At 36.2% G+C, this 7,452-nt stretch overlaps 1 pseudogene across 1 annotated transcript; it reads right to left on the minus strand.

The window, feature by feature from the left end:
• Positions 1 to 3,288: 3,288 nt before the first annotated feature.
• LOC103261383 lies at positions 3,289 to 4,058 on the minus strand (annotated as a pseudogene). The gene has a single exon (XR_002482021.1). The product of XR_002482021.1 is annotated as a charged multivesicular body protein 2a pseudogene (transcript).
• Positions 4,059 to 7,452: the final 3,394 nt, after the last annotated feature.

Raw genomic sequence — 7,452 nt, forward strand, 5'->3', positions numbered from 1 at the left:
CTTCCAACCTTGTCGTTTTCACTCTGATCTTCAGTGCTCCAGGCTTAGTGAGCTTCTTGCTATTCCTGAAGCAAACAATGCTCTTTTCCACTTTAGTGCTCTTACACATATTCTCATGGCTGTTTATGGGTACCTTACTCTCTACTCTTTGCGTTACTGAACACTTATCCGCTAATGTTCAGCTTAGATGACACCTTTCTAGCTCGACAATCAGTGAATAATGTATCGCAGGGGGTGATCTGACGACCAGAATCTGAAAGTACATTCTCCCTCTTTTATTCTCTATCATGACAGCTTGTTTCTATCATTGCATTGCATGTCTATTACAAACTATGTTTTTATACCCATGGATATGCATAGATAGATATTGATGTGCATAAATAAAAATTGTCTCACTTGTTTACTGCCTATCACTAACTTACCTTAATTTATAAGAATCTATCTGTTTTGCTGTTTATTGTACAAATGGCAAATAGAATGCCTGCCATATAGAATGCAAATGATACATTTGATAATTTATTGTGGTTATCCTTAATCTCTTAACAATTCTAGAAACATTTACATTATTCATTCATATGTATGTCAAAATTATTTTTGAAAGTTAAACATTTTCAAAGACTGAATATTAGTTACTAGACAATTCATACTCTAGAACAAGTAACTAGATATAAGCCCTCCCTAACCAAGTATGTAAATCTCCATCAATCCTATCCAGTGTATCTTGACAATATCATCTCCATCACTTCCTCATTCTTCTTTCCTATTACTTCAAGCCACTTTTACTTTCTATTCTTGAATTTTAAAAATGGTATCTTCCGGTGTTTGTTCTAATATTATATACCCTATGTCCGTAATAATGTCATCATTCCTCTACAGATTATTCTTTTTTTAAAATATCAATTCTTTCTTTCATAATTCTTTTGACTCACAAAAAAAGTTTTCCTTCTCAGAATTCCATACAATTTACCTATATTTTAGTCTTAATCTCAGTTGGAGGGTTTGGCATTGAATCTTGGGTGAAAAAAAACCTAGAAATTATATTTAATGACTATTTTCAAAGCACATATGTCAAATCAAATTTTCCAGTTTATACTCTAAATATAATCACATTTCATTCATTTCTCTACATTCCGATATCTATCCCACATTCATGCTGTATTGTAACTCAACGGTTCTACCACAACAATATACAAAGGCTTTCCTTTTCTCTCTCATGTTAGCCTTCTCAAAGTATCTCACAAAGGATGCCAGCTTGAACATCTAAAGTACCAATGTGACAATGTCACCCCTTGAAACAAAACACTTCAGGGCTTCCTATTTTCTTCAAAGCAGAATCTGAGCTTTTTGATCTGGCGAATAGAAACTTTGAGATCTGCCAGAATTTCCCCCTTTTCCCTTCATTCCATTTCTCCACTTCTATACTCCAGTAACTCCAAACTGCTTGACATTCTCTACAATGGCTTTTCTCATGCTGTTTCCTCAACCCAGGAGTGTTTCCTCAGTTTCTTCCTTCGTTAACTCTCGTACTTTATGACAGTTCAGAGAATATGTCCTGTCTTATCTTCCTTCACCAAAAACTTTTGTGGTAGTTTGTTCTTAATGCATTCTAGTGGCACCTTGTTAGGATATGCATATTGAGGGTATTGAGGGTGCATTTTGAAAATTCTATGTGAATTATATTCAGCTTCACATTTGTCATTCTGCAGTCATAAATTTCTGTTATGTATATATTTTTGTTCCTCAATTTCCTTCTGTGAGATATGAGGTTAATAATTGTATCTAAATTCAAGGACTACTATAAAGATTTAACAAACCATGCTTAACACAATAAAAGCATCCACTAAATGCTTTACCTTTATTTTTGTTGGGATGATTATTATTTGTGTCACAAGCATCATTCTCTGTCTTTCAGTAGAGATTGTTAACCTTTAAAAGCAGAATTCATGGCTTTTAATTTTGGTGTCAGCACAGCATAGACCAATGGCATATATGAATTCACAATTTTGTTAAGTTAATGAATGAAAGAATTAGCAAATAGATGATTTTCAAAATATGTAAACTTTTCTACTATTATATCAGGTTTTATGTATGCATACTTGGCAGTGTTTTGCATATATTGTCAATTAATATATGCTGAAAAGCATGTTATATCATCTAAAGTCATATTAAAACATGTTAATAAGCATGTCATATTATCTAAAGTCTAAATATTTTCTGTGCATCCTAATAGTGATCTCTGAAGACAGTGCTTCCCTTAAAAAATAGCCACTGGAAAATGGCAGACAGTACAAGCAGAAAGATTAGTCTTACAGACTAGGATTGAGGCTTACTGTGGTTTATTTCTATTCTACTGCAGACTTTATTTATGCTCTTGTAATGTCAGCTCTGTGAATCAAATGGAATTTATTTTTCAAACTTTGAAATACATAAGGATGATAGGTGATGAGGAGGAGGAGTAGTCAACACTAAGAGGTCACATTACATTTGTTATTAATTCATGAAAATGGATGATTTCCATTTGCATACGTTTTAGCTGAGTTCTGCAAATAGAAAAGCAGTGTGACTGTTTGACAAATTAGCCAATCTAGAGCATTTTTGAAAACTCATGTGTATAGTCTAATATTCTTACACTTGTTATGGCTTAGAATTTTTCAATATATAATTATGTATGTGCTTGTGAGAATTGGCTATAGAGAGAAATAAATGGTGGGGAAGGGGAGGTAACCATGAGACAACATAATTTTATGAATTATAAAGCAGTGAAGTAATTATTAGAAAACAAACAAACAAAATTAATCAAAGTTAGCCACTACATTTATATAAGCAACTCCTCATTTGAAATACTAGCATTCTTAACTTCATATAGTTAACTGAAATTCAATTGATTTGTTTGCTTAATGCTTGTAAATCAACATTGAAGATATTTATTTATAGAGTCATTTAAAGACCTATTTTGTTCTGTTAACTGACATTGCAAATTGTACTATACAGTAAGTTTGTAATTCCCACAACTCTAGAATTTTCTCTTATTTAGTTATTATGCTTTTTACATTAATTTAAATGAATATATACACACATATATAGTGACTAAAATATATTGAATTATAATTCTGTAAAACCAAACTGAATCTTTATAGCTCAAACTTATTTATAATTGGTATGTTAATCTTAAAAAAAAATGCCTTTTTGTCCCCCACTAAAAATACAGTAATATCATTGTAAGATTGAAAGACAGAAGAAGAATCAGAAAACTTTCTGGTTTTTGTTTGTTTGTTCTGCTTTGTTTTGTTTTTTAGTGTCCAGTCTCTTTAATTACAGAGTGATTATGGTAAAGGTTCCAGACATCCACTGGTCCCTGCACTCCCAAGTGGCACTCTCCGTAGGTTCTTGAGTCGCTCCTCCGGGTCTGCATCAGCATCAGCCAGGGCTGAGGCTGCAGCTTCTGGTTTTGTCTCACCAGCAGCTACACTGAGTGAGCCTCCAGTAGAGGGGAGGTTGGACAGCTCATCTGTCAGGCTCAGTCCCAGCTCATCCAAGACCTGGGATACAACAGCATCACTCTCCTCTTCATCTTCCTCATCACCCATGGCATCATCAGTGGCATCATTCATCATTTCCTCCTTCATGTCCATGATCTCTGCCTGCTGCTCAAATTCCATCATGATCTTCTGGATCTGGAGCAATTTTAGCTGTCTGTTCATTGTGCCCATGGCCTTAGTGACACCCTTCATGGCTTGAGTCATTGAGTTGCTGAACTTGAGCGTCTGAATCTTGAGCTACACAGCCTGGATATTGGCCCACATCAAAACAAAGTTGCGTACATAGCGCCTAGTGCGCACTAGGTCTTTTGCCATGATGTGCACAGCATCCATCTGGCCCTGCTTGGCCATCTTCTTGATGTCTGCAATGATTTTCTTCTCCTGGGTCTCTAGCTTCTGTTGTTCTCGGTCCAGCTCCCTCATGGTGCAGTTCAGAGCTCTCTAGTTCTGTCTCAGCAGCTCTTCTGGAGTCTTCCAGCACCCGAACAACAGGTCCATGGTGGTATTAGTGTCCACTGGCAGGCCCAAGCTGGGAAGCAGTTTTTATAGTCAATATGACAGAATGAAGGAGGAAGTAGCCAGGTCTGGGTGTTTGGAAATTTATCATCAAGTATGGACCAAAGAATGTCTGCCAGATGAGGAGGAGAGTGAAAATGAGAGAAAATGGTGATTGAAAGAATGTCAAGAGAAATAGCTGATCAAAAAGAAATGCTTGAGATGTTTTAACTTCTTATTTTTAAGTAATATTTCTTTTGTCAACAAAAATGAAGTATCCTCATAGGAATCTGTGCCCATTACTGGTGTAAAGAAGAAGAAACAGCTTGGATGGGGTTTGTCAATGTATATTCATACAGATATGTGGTTGTCTGAGAGCCATGCCATGTTTTCAGGTAGAGAAGAAGCCCGAGAGTCAATTGCCATCATTTACCAGAATTATAGGGAGAGATCTGTTTGGTAGAAACAAAAAGAAAGGAGGAGGACCGGAAGGAAAGGGACGGGAAGGGAAGAAAAGAAAAAGAAAGAAGAAAAAACGAAGACAGGAAGAGAAGAATATCCTATAATGTGCAATACAGAATATAGAAAAAATGTTTCTCAGTTTTTCTCACCATGTTTATGGTTGTTTAACTAAAAACAGAAGAAATGTTATGGAAGTACCATCAAGGAGCAAGAAGGAGATCTATACTAACTTCTAAAACAAGAATTGTGAGAACTGCAACGCAAACTATAAAGCATAAAGGAAAACCTATTGTGTTGATGTTTGCAGGGAAAATATTTTCCTCTGAAAAGAGCCAGTTTTCAGTTAAGAAAAGTGGGCAGAGAAAGTTTTGAAAATGTTTTACTCATTTCCAGTCTGGATGTTCATAAAGCAGATTGGGAACTCAGGGCAGAGTGGTGAGGATTGGGTGAGCTAGAGAGAATGACTGAAGTGACAAAACACACTGTGGCTGCTATACTCTAGAAGAGAAGGATGTTAAGGGGATGTTAAGTTGGGTGATGAAACCATGAAGAATTCAGAGAAATGCTTGGTAGTGGAAAGTGATTTTGGCATGGGTCAGTGCTACACCACTGATTTTTAAGGCGTGATGGGACCTAGAGTAAAGAAAGAGCATTCTAGTGGTCTTAAGCCATTTGGAGGCAAAATCATATTATATATATAATCTTAATTTTTATCTTTGCAACAAAAATTGTAGTAGCCAAGGTTTTGAAAATTGCAATCTTATAGGCAAAAGACATCACATTGCTTTATTTCATCATGTGACATAATTTTTATTTTCTTAAATACAGGTTCTAATATAAAATGAATCTGTAGTTTTCCTGGTCATGTAAGTTCGGAGATTTGTTAACATCTGCAATATTTTCAATTCTCAATTTCACTCTTTGTAAACTGTTGATTTACTTTTTCTCCAACTTCTGCAATTTATTTATTTTGTGTGACTTTGGAATATTACATGCAAAGCAAGCATTTGTGGGATGCAAGAGTGGTTCAACATTCGTAAAACCATAAATGTAATTAAATACATCAACAGATATCAAAAGAAAAACAACATAATTATATCATTAGATGCAGAAAAAGTTTTTGATAAAATCCAGCACCCCTTCTTGATGAAAACCCTCAAATATCTAGGCATACGGCAAACATACCTCAAAATAGTAAAAGCCATCTATGAGAAACCCACAGACAGCATAGTCCTAAAAGGACAAAAACTGGAAACATTTCCCCTGAAAACAGGAACAAGACAAGGATGCCCACTCTCACCCCTCCTGTTCAATATAGTATTGGAAGTCCTGGCCACAGCAATCAGAAAAGAGAAGGCAATCAGGGATATTCAAATAGGAAAAGAGGAAGTCAAGATCGTGTACCTTGAAAACCCAGGAGAATCTGTCAAAAACCTGCTTAGACTGCTAAAGGCCTTTGGCAAAGTCTCAGGATATAAAATAAATGTGTAAAAGACAATTGCATTTCTTTATACCAATAATAAACAAACAGAAACCCAAATAAAAAACACAATTCCATTCACAATAGCCACAAAAAAAAATGAAATACCTTGGCATCTTCCTAACCAGAAACGTGAAAGACCTTTACAATGAAAACTACAAAACATTGATCAAAGAAATCAAAGATGACACAAACAAGTAGAAAAATATCCCATGTTCATGGATTGGAAGAATCAACATTGTGAAGATGTCCATCTTACCTAAGGCAATCTACAGATTTAATGCAATACCCGTCAAATTACCAGCAACATTCTTCTCAGACCTAGAAAAAACAACACAGTCAGTCATATGGAAACACAAACAGCCAAGAATAGCGAGAACAATCCTCAGCAAAAACAAAACAACAACAATAAAAAAAAAAGCAGGTGGTATCACATTACTAGACTTCAAACTTTACTATAAAGCTACAATCATCAAAACAGTTTGGTATTGGTACAGGAACAGGCATATAGATCAATGGAACAGAATTGAGATTCCAGAAGCAAAACCCCAATTTCTCAACCAACTCATCTTCGACAAAGCCCTCACCACCTACCACTGGGGAGAGGAGAACCTATTCAGTAACTGGTGCTGGGAAAACTGGCTGACCACATACAGAAGATTGAAACAGGACCCCTATCTATCCCCATACACAAAAATTAACTCCAAATGGATCAGAGACCTAAATGTAAAACCTCAAACCATAAGAACCTTAGAAAATGAAGGACGTACCCTCATGGAAATTGGAACTGGCATTCAATTCCTGAACAAAACCCAAACCCACAGGCCATAAGAGAGAAGACAGACAACTGGGACCTCATTAAACTGACAAGCTTCTGCAATGCCAAAGAAACTATCAAGAGAGCAGGGAGACAGCCTACAGACTGGGAAAAAGTATTTGCCAACTCCAGGTCTGACAAAGGTTTAACATTTTGGATCTACAAGGAACTCAAATGCTCTGAAAAGAAAAAAGCAAACAACCCCATTATAAATTGAGCAAAAGATATGAACAGATACTTCACAAAGGAAGACATCTGAGTAGCCAACAGACACATGAAGAAATGTTCAACCTCACTAATCATCAGCGAGATGCAAATCAAAACTACACTGAGATACCACCTAACTCCAGTCAGAATGGCAATTATCAATAATTTAAAAAATAACAGTTGCTGGAGAGGGTGTGGTGAAAAGGAAACACTTCTACACTGTTGGTGGGAGTGTAAACTAGTTCAACCTCTGTGGAAAGCAGTGTGACGATTCCTAAAATCTCTAAATATCAACCTCCCATATGGCCCTGCAATCCTTCTTTTGGGAATATACCCTGAAGATCACAAATCCCTCTATCAAAAAGATACCTGCACACGAATGTTTATTGCAGCATTGTTCACAATAGCAAGAACCTGGAAGCAACCATGCTGTCCGGTAAAAGAGGACTGGA

Source organism: Carlito syrichta, unplaced genomic scaffold (assembly GCF_000164805.1).
Source record: "Carlito syrichta isolate Samal-C Ts95f unplaced genomic scaffold, Tarsius_syrichta-2.0.1 Scaffold303674, whole genome shotgun sequence".
Taxonomy (NCBI): Eukaryota; Metazoa; Chordata; class Mammalia; order Primates; family Tarsiidae; genus Carlito; species Carlito syrichta.